This window comes from Aulonocara sp. 'chitande type north' Nkhata Bay, linkage group LG1 (assembly GCF_057382095.1).
Source record: "Aulonocara sp. 'chitande type north' Nkhata Bay isolate Kocher_YH1m ecotype deep benthic linkage group LG1, A_spYH_male_GT1.1, whole genome shotgun sequence".
Taxonomy (NCBI): Eukaryota; Metazoa; Chordata; class Actinopteri; order Cichliformes; family Cichlidae; genus Aulonocara; species Aulonocara sp. 'chitande type north' Nkhata Bay.
The window spans coordinates 275590-288063 of record NC_141344.1 but is presented as its reverse complement, the minus strand read 5'-3'; the positions used below and the strand labels follow the sequence as shown (position 1 = coordinate 288063).

Below are 12474 nucleotides of genomic sequence, written 5' to 3'. Positions count from 1 at the left end.
AGTTTACTTACCAGCCTGGCATCGGGGTGGAGGACGCCATCATCTACCTCCTGCACCGAGCTCTGACTCACCTGGAGAAGCTTGGAAAGACTGTGAGGATCATGTTCTTTGATTTCTCCAGTGCCTTTAACACCATCCAGCTACGACTTCTGAGAGACAAGCTGGAGCTATCGGGAGTGGACCACCACATGTCCCAGTGGATACTGGACTACCTCACAGAACGTCCACAGTATGTGAGGTCACAGGGCTGTGTCTCTGACACGCTGGTCTGCAGTACGGGGGCCCCACAGGGAACTGTGCTGGCACCGTTCCTCTTCACCCTCTACACTGCAGACTTCTCCATCAACTCCCCACGCTGCCACCTGCAAAAGTTCTCTGACGACTCTGCCATAGTCGGCCTCATCACAGGTGAGGACGACTCAGAGTACAGACAGTGGACTCTGGACTTTGTGGACTGGTGTCAGCAGAACCACCTGCTGATCAACGCCAGGAAAACCAAGGAGCTGGTGGTGGACTTCCGGAGACGCAGACCCATCACACTGACACCGGTGAACATCCAGGGAGTGGACATTGAGATAGTGGACTCTTATAGTTACCTGGGTGTTCACCTGAATAATAAACTGGACTGGAGCTCTTTACAGGAAGGGTCAGAGCAGACTCTACCTGCTGAGGTGGCTGAGGTCATTTGGAGTACAGGGAGCGCTTTTAACCCTTTAAAACCTACCATAGAACCAAGTCCGCCAGAGCTTATATTATATTTTTACATGCTGTGGAGCCATTTTTGGGAGCATTTCAAGTTGCTATACATGAATACAACCATTATAGCCCAGATATTAATAATATGTATGCATTAAGTGCATAGTAATTACATAAATTGCAAAAAAGTGCAATAAACTACAAAAAAATTGAAAATCGTTTTTGATTTTTTAACATATATTTGTAGTTAGAGAAATTTAAGAGGCTTATCCCTCAAAACTGTAAATACAAAAAAGTTGCACAAAATAGTTTCCCACCACAGGAAATTTATTTTGAGTGTCTTCATAGTTTTATTTTTGAAATACACCAATTTTTATACACTGCAGGAAAAACGAAAATAAATATTATACTGCAAATTTGCAAAAAAGCAGCATATGCATCAAAATAAACTATTTCCAGCAGTGCAATATGAGTCCTAAGCATCCCAGAAACGACACAGAAAGTCATAAAGTCAAAGATAACTTTTAAAAAGAGCAGTATAGGCCCTGAGGCCCTGATCGCAAAAAAGACTACATTTCCGCGAAAATGACGTCACTTCCGGTTTCGGCCAGGTAATGGCGGAAATGCAAAAGTTCGCGCTGACGTCTATTCCAACGTAGGAAGTGTTTTGAACAGCTGATCGGACCGGCAAAGCGTGTTTCTGGAATATTATGTTTTTGTTCCTGCAAGCGCTTTTTATGCAGTTTTTGCAAAGCTTTATGTGGAAGGAAACCGTAACCTAGGACAAGCTGATGGCACAATATGTAAGTACAACTCCTCCGGTTTCATATGCAAAAAAAATTTTTGCGCTAGCTTACGTGGTTGCAGTGCTACCGGGATTTAAAAATAGTTACGCATAACAGAGCGTTCCCGCTCCGATTGGCTCTAAAGGGTTAAAGACCTTCTATGACTCTGTGGTGGCATCTGTCATTTTTTAGCGTTGTATGTTGAGGCAGCAGTTTATCGGCTGCTGAGAGGAAGAGGTTAGATAAACTCATCAGGAAGGCCAGCTCTGTTCTGGGATCCACCCTGGACCCAGTGCAGGTGGTGGGAGTGTTAGAGAGTTATCTCTGGGATGCTGGGATGATAGCTCCCTCAGGACTTAAACTCCGGTCAGAGAGTGGGGCACAGAGAGTGATGTCCAGATATGCTTTAATGGAAGTTAACAGCAGCTCAACAGTACAGCAGTAGGCATACTTAACGAATGTGGGAGGGGTGGACAGATGTGTGGTTCTGAATAACAAGAAACAAGGAGAAACAATTTTCGCATGTAAATATAACAATCGTCACTTCCCAACATCATGCCAATATAATGAACTGTAACACAAATAATCAGCTGAATGCTCTTGTCATGGTCCCTGTGCCTGCCCAGCCGGCCTCACAAGGCTACACTTGTGTTTTTGCTTTTTCTCTCTCTCCCCTACCTCTCTGCCTGGGCGGAGCTCACAGCTGGCTCCCACCCTTGGCTCACACAGATGTTGGCGATCAGCTGATTACCGATCTACTATTTGAGGCTGGGTCACAGATCCTCTCATCGCTGGATGATTGAGCTACTGACGTTATTCTTTCTTTTGGTCTTATACCTTTATGCCCTACCTTCGTGATTTGTGAGTGATTTCTCCCTTCCCTATTCCAGTTTATCTTCCCAGACCTGTGACCTCCCCGCGGTACGGACGTGTGTGAGTCGGATGTGAGGACGTGAGCGAGCGTGAGAGAGAGAGAGAGAGAGCCTTCCCCTAATCCCCTGGAACCCTGGACTTTCCCCGTCACTGTATATAGTATTGCACTGGTGTGTAAATAAATCGTGTTCTGATACGTCAACCTGCTCTGCGCTTGAGTCCCTGCTTTCAGTTTGTGACAGCTCTGACATAAGAAAGTCCCACAATCCCATTTGAACAGGCAGGAAACAAGAATATCTACATATCTCAGACAACAGAAAAGACCTAATGCCCCCAAATTAGGAAAGGTCAGCAATTACATGGTCTTCAGTGCCCTCTAGTGGCTAAATAACACAACCGCGGTACACAGATCCAACCCGCAACAAATGCTACGGTGGTAAGTCACATGCCTCTACCAATCTCGATATATCTCCTAGCATAAACCCCCTGTAATCAACGTCAAAGTACAACCCGTGCTATAAGTGGAAATAGACTCGTAGAACTGGAGAGATTTTGACTCACATTTGCACAGGAACGCACACGGCTGGAGATCGCTATTCTCCCACACTCATGGAGAAAAAACATGCCTAGTGCTCCTCGGACTCGTGATACGGCAGGAGCTTCGTAAAAGCATGTGACGTCATCACCGCAACAAACAGTAAGAACAAAGTGGAACTTATCGGCAGAAATTAACACTGCACTTATAGCGATGCGATTGAAATATAAGGAGACTTTCGGACACAGCCGCCCCCAATTTTAAGTAGTAAATTTGCTCTTCAACCGAAAGTCTAAGCGTCATTGGGTTTACAGTCCTCATCATCCTCCCAGGCTGAGAGTCTGACTAATCTGGCAACTGGTCGAAGATATGTCTGTCCCTTGATTGTCACCTCAGCCGCTCTCACCCGACTGTCTGGCCCTGGACAGGCCTTGACCACCTTTCCGATGGGCCACTGCGCCCGCGGTAGTTGTGAGTCAACCACCATAACCACTTGTCCCATGGTTAAGTTGTCAGTTTCCCCCTGCCATCTTTGTCTCCTCTGAAGATCCGGCAGATGGTGACACAGGAAGTTGGACCAAAAATGGTCCGCCAGAATCTGACTATGGCGCCATCGCCGTCTTCCCAGCATCTCACTCGAAGCATAAATCACCTGGGGGAGTGATGCATCTCGTTGCCCCATTTGCAATAAGTTGGGTGTGACTGGATCCGGATCCGCTACATCCGAAGAGACATACCCGAGAGGTTTTGCATTAATGATCCCTTCCACTTCGATCAGCACAGTTTGCAAAACTGCCTCTGTGACCGTATGGCCTCCCAACACCACTTGAAGAGCTGTCTTCACAGATCTTCTCTCCCGTTCCCAAGTACCTCCAAAATGGGGGGAACCTGGTGGATTAAACCGGAACTCAATCCTCTGCTCCGCCAGCTGCTCTTTAATGGGGGCTTCAAGAGCTGAGAAACTAGACCGCAGTTTGGTCTCTCCTCCCCTGAAGTTGGTACCACAGTCAGATAGGATCTCATATGGCTTGCCCCGGCGTGCAATAAACCGACGCAGAGCCATGAGAAAGGCATCGGTATCTATGCTGTCCAACAGGTCAAGATGCACACAGCTCGTAGTCATGCATTTGAATATGATACCCCAGCGCTTTTCGGTGCGCCGTCCCACTTTGATGTTGTAAGGGCCGAAGCAGTCGACTCCAGTGGACCAAAAGAGTGGTTTGTATAGGCGCAGCCTCGCGGGGGGTAGATCTGCCATCCGAGGAATATCAGGACTGGCTCGCCACCTTCGACACTCACCACAGCTGTGCTGGTGCCGCTTGATTGCCTCTCTTCCTCGGAGAATCCAATATTTTCTCCTCATCTCCCCGAACACTCGTTCTGGCCCAGGGTGCAACAGCTGCTCATCATATTGTCTGATCAGTAGTTTAGTCACCGGATCCTGCTGGTCAAGGACTATGGGCTGTATGGCATCCAAGTCCAGACCTTCTGCTCTTCTGAGTCTTCCCCCAACTCTTATCAGTCCAATAGCCGGGTCATACTCTGGAGCAAGTGTTAGCAGGTGATTCTGCTTATGAATTGCCTTACCAGCAGCCAGGGCCTGTAATTCCTCTGGGAAGCTATCATTTTGAGCTTGTTTCAGGAGATGCAGCTCAGCAGCTGATGCATCTGTAGCAGTCATGACATGGTTTTCGTGATCAGCAGCTGCCCCATGAAGGATCCGATGGGTAGCCTTAACCACTTCACTCCATTTGCCAAAATTGGAAATTGGCACCGTTTGCTGTGGACTGCATGTGGTGGTGGTTCCACAGAATGCTGTTCCTCTCAGCTCCCCATCGTCTTCTTGGCCTTCACCTTCATGGAGAGTTGGCCAGGTATCAGGGTTCGTTAAAATGAAAGGTGGCCCTGAGTCCAACGGTTTGGTTGACTCAGCTCGAGAAGGGTTTTCCCTCGCGTGAGGTCATCAGCTGGATTGTCCTTGGTGTTGACATATCTCCAACTTGACACCTCAGTAAGATCTTGTATTTCGGCAATCCTGGTACCAACAAAGACCTTATAGCGGCATGAATCAGATTGGATCCAGGTCAAAACGGTTGTTGAGTCGCTCCATAGGGTGATGTCACTGGGTTGAAATGCCAGCTCCAGTACTCTAGCCAGTTGGGGTCCGGCAAGAGCTGCACATAACTCCAAACGTGGCATAGAAATCCGTTTCCGGGGGCTTACTCTTGACCTCGCCATCATGAATGCCACGTGGACGCCGCCTTGGGAGTCCTGTGTTCGCAGATAGGCTACTGCTCCATAGGCTCTTTCAGAGGCATCACAAAATATGTGAGCCCCTCTATCCGGTCTCCCGACGTTGGCTCTTGGTGGGACATAGCATCTTGGTAGTTCCACCTGTGGCAAGTTCACTAGTTCCTTCTCCCACTGTGTCCATCTGTCTAGTGGATGGCTGTAGCTCAGGTGCCAGAGCAGGTCAGCCACTAATCAGAAGGTCGGTGGTTCGATCCCAGGCTGCATCCTGGCTGCATGCCAAATATCCTTGGGCAAGATACTAACCCCATGTTTGCCTACTGGTGGTGGTCAGAGGGCCCGGTGGCACCTGTGTCCGGTGGCCTCGCCTCTGCTCAGTGTGGGCAGAGAGTACTCCACAAGTCGATGCCTGTATCCAAGGCGGTCAGTGAGACAGTTCCAACGAAGGCCCGCTGTAGTGGGTCCAGTGTGTCTGGTAGTGAAGAAATGATGAAGTCTCTGACCAGGCGTTCAAAGCACTTCATCACTACTGAGGTGAGGGCTACAGGGCGATAGTCATTGAGAGAAGCAGGGTGGGGTGGGGTTTCTTCGGGACAGGAACAATGATGGACTCTTTGAAGCATGTGGGGATCACCGACTGAGATAAAGAGATGTTGAATATCTCAGTGAACACAGGAGCTAGCTGGTATGCGCAGTCTCTTAGGATACGACCTGGGATGCCGTCTGGTCCTGCTGCTTTCCTGGTGTTCACTCTTTTGAAGGCTCTCCTTACTTCATGCTCGGAGATGACGAGCACGTTTCCGGTGCTGGCAGTATCTTCCTGTCTGCAGCCGTTAGCGCCGCTAACACTAGCATTGTTGGAGACCTTAGCTGCAGCCTCGAAGCGAGCATAGAAAGTGTTCAGCTCGTCTGCCAGAGTCACGGCCGCGTTCGTCATACCGGTTGTTGGTGCTTTATAGTCCGTTATTGTCCTTAGTCCCCGCCACAGGCTCCTAGAGTCACTCTGTTGGAGTTGTGACTCTAGTTTCCTCCCGTAGCGCTGCTTCGCCTCTTTCACCGCCCTCCGCACGTTATATGACGCGGCTTTGTACGGGTCCATGTCCCCCGTTGTGAGTCCCGTGTTGTAGGCAGCGGTGCGGGATCTCAGAGCATTGCGGATGGTTTTATCCACCCACGGCTTCTGGTTGGGAAACGTTGTGATAGTCTTTGTCTCCACGGTATCATCCGCTAGTTTCCCGATGAATCCCACAACCGCTTCCGTAAACATGTTGACGTCATCGTCGGAGTTGTTTCTGAACATGCCCCAGTCTGCGTCATCGAGTGCGTCCTGTAACGCGGCCACCGATTGATCCGTCCAGCGCGCGACCTTCCTCTGAACCGGAACTTCCTGTTTCAGCCTTTGTTTATATTTTGGCATGAGGAAGATGGCGGCGTGATCAGATTTGCCAAACGGAGGGCGGGATTGTGCCTTGTAGCCGTCCTTGACCGTAGTGTAGCAGTGGTCCAGTGTCCTTTCACCCCTGGTGGGGCAGGTGATGTGTTGATAAAAGTTCAACGCTGCGCGTTTGAGGTTGGCGCTATTAAAGTCCCCCGTCACAATAAGCGCAGCGTCCCGGTGTTGTGTCTGGTGCTGTGTGAGTGCCTCATGCAGCTCGCATAAGGCGGTGACCGTGTCCGCTTGTGGTGGAATATAAACGGCACTTACAATGACCGATGTAAATTCCCGAGGTAGATAAAAAGGACGACACATGATGGACAGTAGTTCCAGATTTGGTGTGCAGGAGCGTGTGAGAGGAACAACGTTCGCACTGTTGCACCAGTTGTTGTTCACCATTAAACACACGCCGCCTCCCCTTGACTTCCCCGAGTCCCGTGTCCTGTCCATGTCCTGTCCATCTAATTGACGTCTTTGCCTTTCTTGCTGCATGTATAGTTCTTCTTTCTTACTGAGGGCTTCCCGGGCCTGAGCATCCAAGATTAAACACTGTTCCTCAGCTAGACTCTCTTCCATCATCTGCTGCTGCAATTCTGCTAGCTCCATGCCCTTCATCCTCTCTTCCAACATCGCTGTCTGCAAATCAGTTAGCCCTGCGAAGATAGAGCCTCCCGAAGGTGAGTGTCCACTAGCCTGGGATCTAGGTTTGAAGAGGTCGAGCACTGCTTGGCAGAGCGCTGATCTATAGCCATCCCTGCCTCTGCACCTGCTGTTGGTTTATCAGTGGATGTACCTGATTTGGGTTGATATTCAACTTCATAATCATCAAAGTAAGCCGGGAGATGTCTCTCTCGCTGAGTTTTCCGTCGCACGAATATCAGGGATATCCTGGTGCTTAAACTCCATGTCGTCCTCAGTGTAGCTATCTATCCGGCTCGAAGGACCACTTGTTAGAGAGTTATCTCCGGGATGCTGGGATGATAGCTCCCTCAGGACTTAAACTCCGGTCAGAGAGTGGGGCACAGAGAGTGATGTCCGGATATGCTTTAATGGAAGTTAACAGCAGCTCAACAGTACAGCAGTAGGCATACTTAACGAATGTGGGAGGGGTGGAGAGACGTGTGGTTCTGAATAACAAGAAACAAGGAGAAACAATTTTCACATGTAAATATAACAATCGTCACTTCCCAACATGCCAATATAATGAACTGTAACACAAATAATCAGCTGAATGCTCTGACATAAGAAAGTCCCACAATTCCATTTGAACAGGCAGGAAACAAGAATATCTACATATCTCAGACAACAGAAAAGACCTAATGCCCCCAAATTAGGAAAGGTCAGTAATTACATGGTCTTCAGTGCCCTCTAGTGGCTAAATAACACAACCGCGGTACACAGATCCAACCCGCAACAAATGCTACGGTGGTAAGTCACATGCCTCTACCAATCTCGATATATCTCCTAGCATAAACCCCCTGTAATCAACGTCAAAGTACAACCCATGCTATAAGTAGAAATAGACTCGTAGAACTGGAGGGATTTTGACTCACATTTGCACAGGAACGCACACGGCTGGAGATCGCTATTCTCCCACACTCGTGGAGAAAAAACATGCCTAGTGCTCCTCGGACTCGTGATACGGCAGGAGCTTCGTAAAAGCATGTGACGTCATCACCGCAGCAAACAGTAAGAACAAAGTGGAACTTATCGGCAGAAATTAACACTGCACTTATAGCGATGCGATTGAAATATAAGGAGACTTTCGGACAGGGAGACAGAAGGACTCTGGCCAAAATAACATCTCTGATGGACATAGTCTCCCACCCCATGCATGTAAATGTTGCTGAACTGCAGAGCTCCTTCAGTGAAAGACTTCTGCATCCTCGATAAATGAAGGACCGTTTCCGCAGGTCCTTCCTCCCTGCAGCTGTCAGACTGTGCAATCAGAACTGCTCCCAACAAACATAGATGTTTACATTTGCGCTGTAACTGCAATAAGTTAATTAGCCGATTCGCACTACAACCTGGTTTGCCTCTTATCTGTAGTTATTTTTATTTAATTTAATAACTGTACAGTACTCTCTGTATATAATAACCATTGTCCTTAATGTAAATATGTAGGAAAAATTGTGTATGTTTCTGTTCTGTGTACTGTTTGTTTGTTTATTTGTTTGTTTGTTTGTATATGTCTTTTTGGCTGCTTTTACAACCAAATTTCCCCTTGTGGGACAATTAAAGGATTATTCTATTCATATGCTTGGAGTAATTATGAATGGCCAGTACGAGATAATAACGACAATGAAACCTTTCAAAGCCTCATTTAAGTTTGGGAGTTTGGGAAGTGTTGTTATATTACTCTATGCCAGCTCAAAATTCCAAAGTTAGGTCAAATTAGATTTTAGCTTATACCCGGTCCGCGCTTGTGCCATGCCACTTGCCTGTAACTATTCTGCAAAGATAACGGTATTTTCTTTGTTCTTCTATTGTTGTAATCCTGCAATACGGCACTTTACCTTGGTCTTTTAAATGTGCTATAAAAATAATATTGAAACTGAAACTAATCATAATCTACATAGTGTTTTTTGTGTGGACTAATGTAACCCACATAAAAATAAAAAGAACTGCGTCTATAACTAAATTGGAATCTTAAATTCCAACCGGAGCGTGTCCGTGAAGGCATCGTGCGTCATGACGCACGCCACGCCGCGAGGCTGCACATGCCTGTTGTGACCAATCACATTCGCGAGGCACCGATATATGCCTTCCGGGTTGTCGCCTCGAAACGACGCGGGGGAGAGGCGTTAGCGGATGGAAGCAACAGGTACGTGGGGCGAGCGCTTTTCGCTGTTTACTATCTTGACTTGTTTTGAATTAATTGTGGATTGCATTCAACAGTATTTTGATACCGCCGTGGGTAGATGCGTGGGGCTCGTATGTGACATCGCACGTAGTGAATGGTGAGTGAGTCTGAATGTTTGTTTGTATTTGTAACCTGTATCAGTATGCCAGTGCTATTAGCTGATGGGATGGCTGAGGCTTACTGCATTACTACTGCTCTCACTTTATGTGGCTGTAGTTTTGTTATTTGAGATTGTCATTTGTTTTAATTCATTACAATGGTTGGATATGTATTTGTTGTATTTTCTCATGGATTTTATGTGTACACTGGAACTAAAGCTAGCTTGGGAAGTTTAGATGAATTTTGCTAATAGTGGTTTTGTGATTATAGTGCAGGCTAGTGGTGCCCTGGAGAGACCACAGCGACACCACTACTTTGGATGGCGAGCTAGGCCCAACGAGCCAGAACCCCAGCTACAACTTCCTGCGGTCTGGTAGGAGGCTGCTGCGGCCTACACTCTCCCCTCTTGGTTTAGTCCCCTAAATCTCACTTCTGAGATTTCAGCTTTGGAATCTTAGTGCTGATCATCCTACTTCAAATTTCAACCTGTCTAGACTGTCATACGCGTTGGACTTATATCACTCATGAAATAAACTTTATGGACATTGTTGCCAGAGGTTGGACGAGGTTCCTGCACTGCCGTGCAGCGGATATTTTACAAGCTTGAATTGTTTTATTTTTTCCTTGTCTGCAGATTTTGTAAATATTGGTGTTTGGTAATTGCACTTTATTTTCACTATAAATAACAATTGTAATCACAATATCTGTGGTTGTACGTTTATTGTACTTCACTCACCTCCTAGAGCCGAATCTGATATCTTCTGAATTAGCCCAACTATTCATAACCAACTTAAATTATTTTAGCTTATGTACTTGCTACATAAGACAAATTAGTGGCGAGCCAGCCAGGAGGTTGTGTCAAGTATAATATTGTTGTGTACATTCAGTCTCACTATCTCACCATATTACTATGAACATGGACTTGTTGGAGTCATTAGGTGTTAAAATACCAAACGCGGTGTTGGTCAGTGGCGTCCCCGCATATGTGGTTGAGGAGGTTGAAGATTTTCTTCTCCAGTATGGTGCTATTGAACGCTCCGTGCCAATAAACTCACCCGGCTCTGAGTTTAATAATATGCTCGTTGTTGAGTTTAAAACGGGGTCTGCTTTTGATTTATTGGGTCCGATTCTGCCGTATACATTTAAGCCCTTAAATAATGAATATCATATAAAAAGCTTGTCTAAAATCTATGCGGCTACTGTCGGGTGCACAAAGACTAAGACTTATTTAGCTGACTTAAAACAAGTAGCAAAACTGTCTGGTCAGGATTTTGCTGAAGTTCTCCAAGAACTAATGACCCAAATAAATGGAGCTGTTTCAGAACTGCGCCCAGGAAAACCAGAAGGGCTCAAGCAGGAATGCACTGCCGCATCTGAACACAAAATGGCTGCCACTCCGGATCGACAAACCGACAACATGGCTAGCCCTGTCCCTTCTTCAGCTGCCCTACATCCTACAACAACAGAAGGACATTCTATCAGTATGTCTGCGGCTGAGTTGAATCCACCTGAAGTACAGAGGTATGTTGTGGAGCATATAGTAAAGAGCGAAGATGTAAACATACGCTCATCCCATAAGCTGCGCATGTTTTCTGGGAGACTACCACACCCACAGCATGAGGTGGACTATGATACATGGCGCTCTGGAGTGGATCTCATCTTAAAGGATCCAGCCATTTCAGAACTGCGAAGATCCAGACACATCCTTGATAGTCTTTTACCACCTGCAGCGGACATAATCAAGCACCTTAACCCCGACCTACCAGCAGAGACTTATATTCAACATCTTGATTCTGCTTATGGAATTGTACAGGACGGGGAAGAACTTTATGCGAAGTTCATGGACACGCTGCAGAACTCGGGTGAGAAGCCATCCGGCTACTTACAGCGACTTCAGGTGGCCCTGAGTTTAGCTGTTAAGCGGGGAGGGGTCAAGCAAGGTGAAGTGAACAGGCACCTGCTCAGCCAATTCTGTAGGGGATGTTGGGATAGTAACCTTATCTCTGAGCTCCAGCTGAAGCAGAGAAAATCCAACCCACCCTCTTTTGCAGAACTGTTACTCCTATTAAGAACTGAAGAAGACAGAGAAGCTAGCAAAACTCTGAGGATGAAGCAACATTTGGGAACACCAAGACACAGAGTTGCAGCTCAAGCTCAGTTCGCAGTAGAAGAAGAAAAGGGGGTCTGTGCTGCGTTGTCCACTCTCACCCAGCAGATGGCGGAGATACAAAAGCAACTTGCCGCCTTAACTGCCTCCCAGTCTCACCAGTCCTGTACTCCTGTTCCAAAGCAGCACCCGAAGCAAAGAACGGATACACAGGGGAATATATCATCTAACCCCAAGCCTGGGTTCTGTTTCAGGTGTGGGGAAGATGGACACATTAGACCACAGTGTGAGAACAGACCCAATCCCGCATTGGTCAATGCAAAACGCAAACAGTTCAGTGAAAAGAAACCAAAATGGCAGAAGCGGAATTCATCAACTGGACATTTAAACTAGATACAGTTTCTGTAATGGGACGTACAGGAACTGTGCAGGACCCACATTGTCCCGCAAAGGAGGAAAGGAACAAGGAGGAAATTGTTCACTGTGTAGACCTACACACTTGTCCGAAGGCAACTACAATGTTACCTCATGGGTTAGTTGGGTCAAGATGCACAACAGAGGTGACCCTAGCAGGCCATCCACAGAAATGCCTGCTTGATACAGGATCACAGGTTACTACAATACCTGTATCCTTTTACAACAATCATCTTCATGACCAACAAATTCAACCACTCCATGATCTTCTCCAGGTGGAAGGTGCTGCGGGTCAAACCATTCCATATCTTGGATACATTGAGGTTTCCGTCAAGTTCCCCAGAGATTTTGTTGGTGAAGAATATGAAGTAACAACATTGGCTCTAGTTGTTCCGGACGTACACCCTGACGTCCCCG

At 47.1% G+C, this 12474-nt stretch overlaps 1 long non-coding RNA gene across 1 annotated transcript; it reads left to right on the top strand.

The window, feature by feature from the left end:
- The first annotated feature begins 9196 nt into the window (after positions 1-9196).
- LOC147338417 (uncharacterized) lies at positions 9197-10909 on the top strand. The gene is made up of 3 exons (XR_015125393.1): positions 9197-9398; positions 9473-9534; positions 9807-10909. It is a non-coding gene; the product is annotated as an uncharacterized LOC147338417 (long non-coding RNA).
- Positions 10910-12474: the final 1565 nt, after the last annotated feature.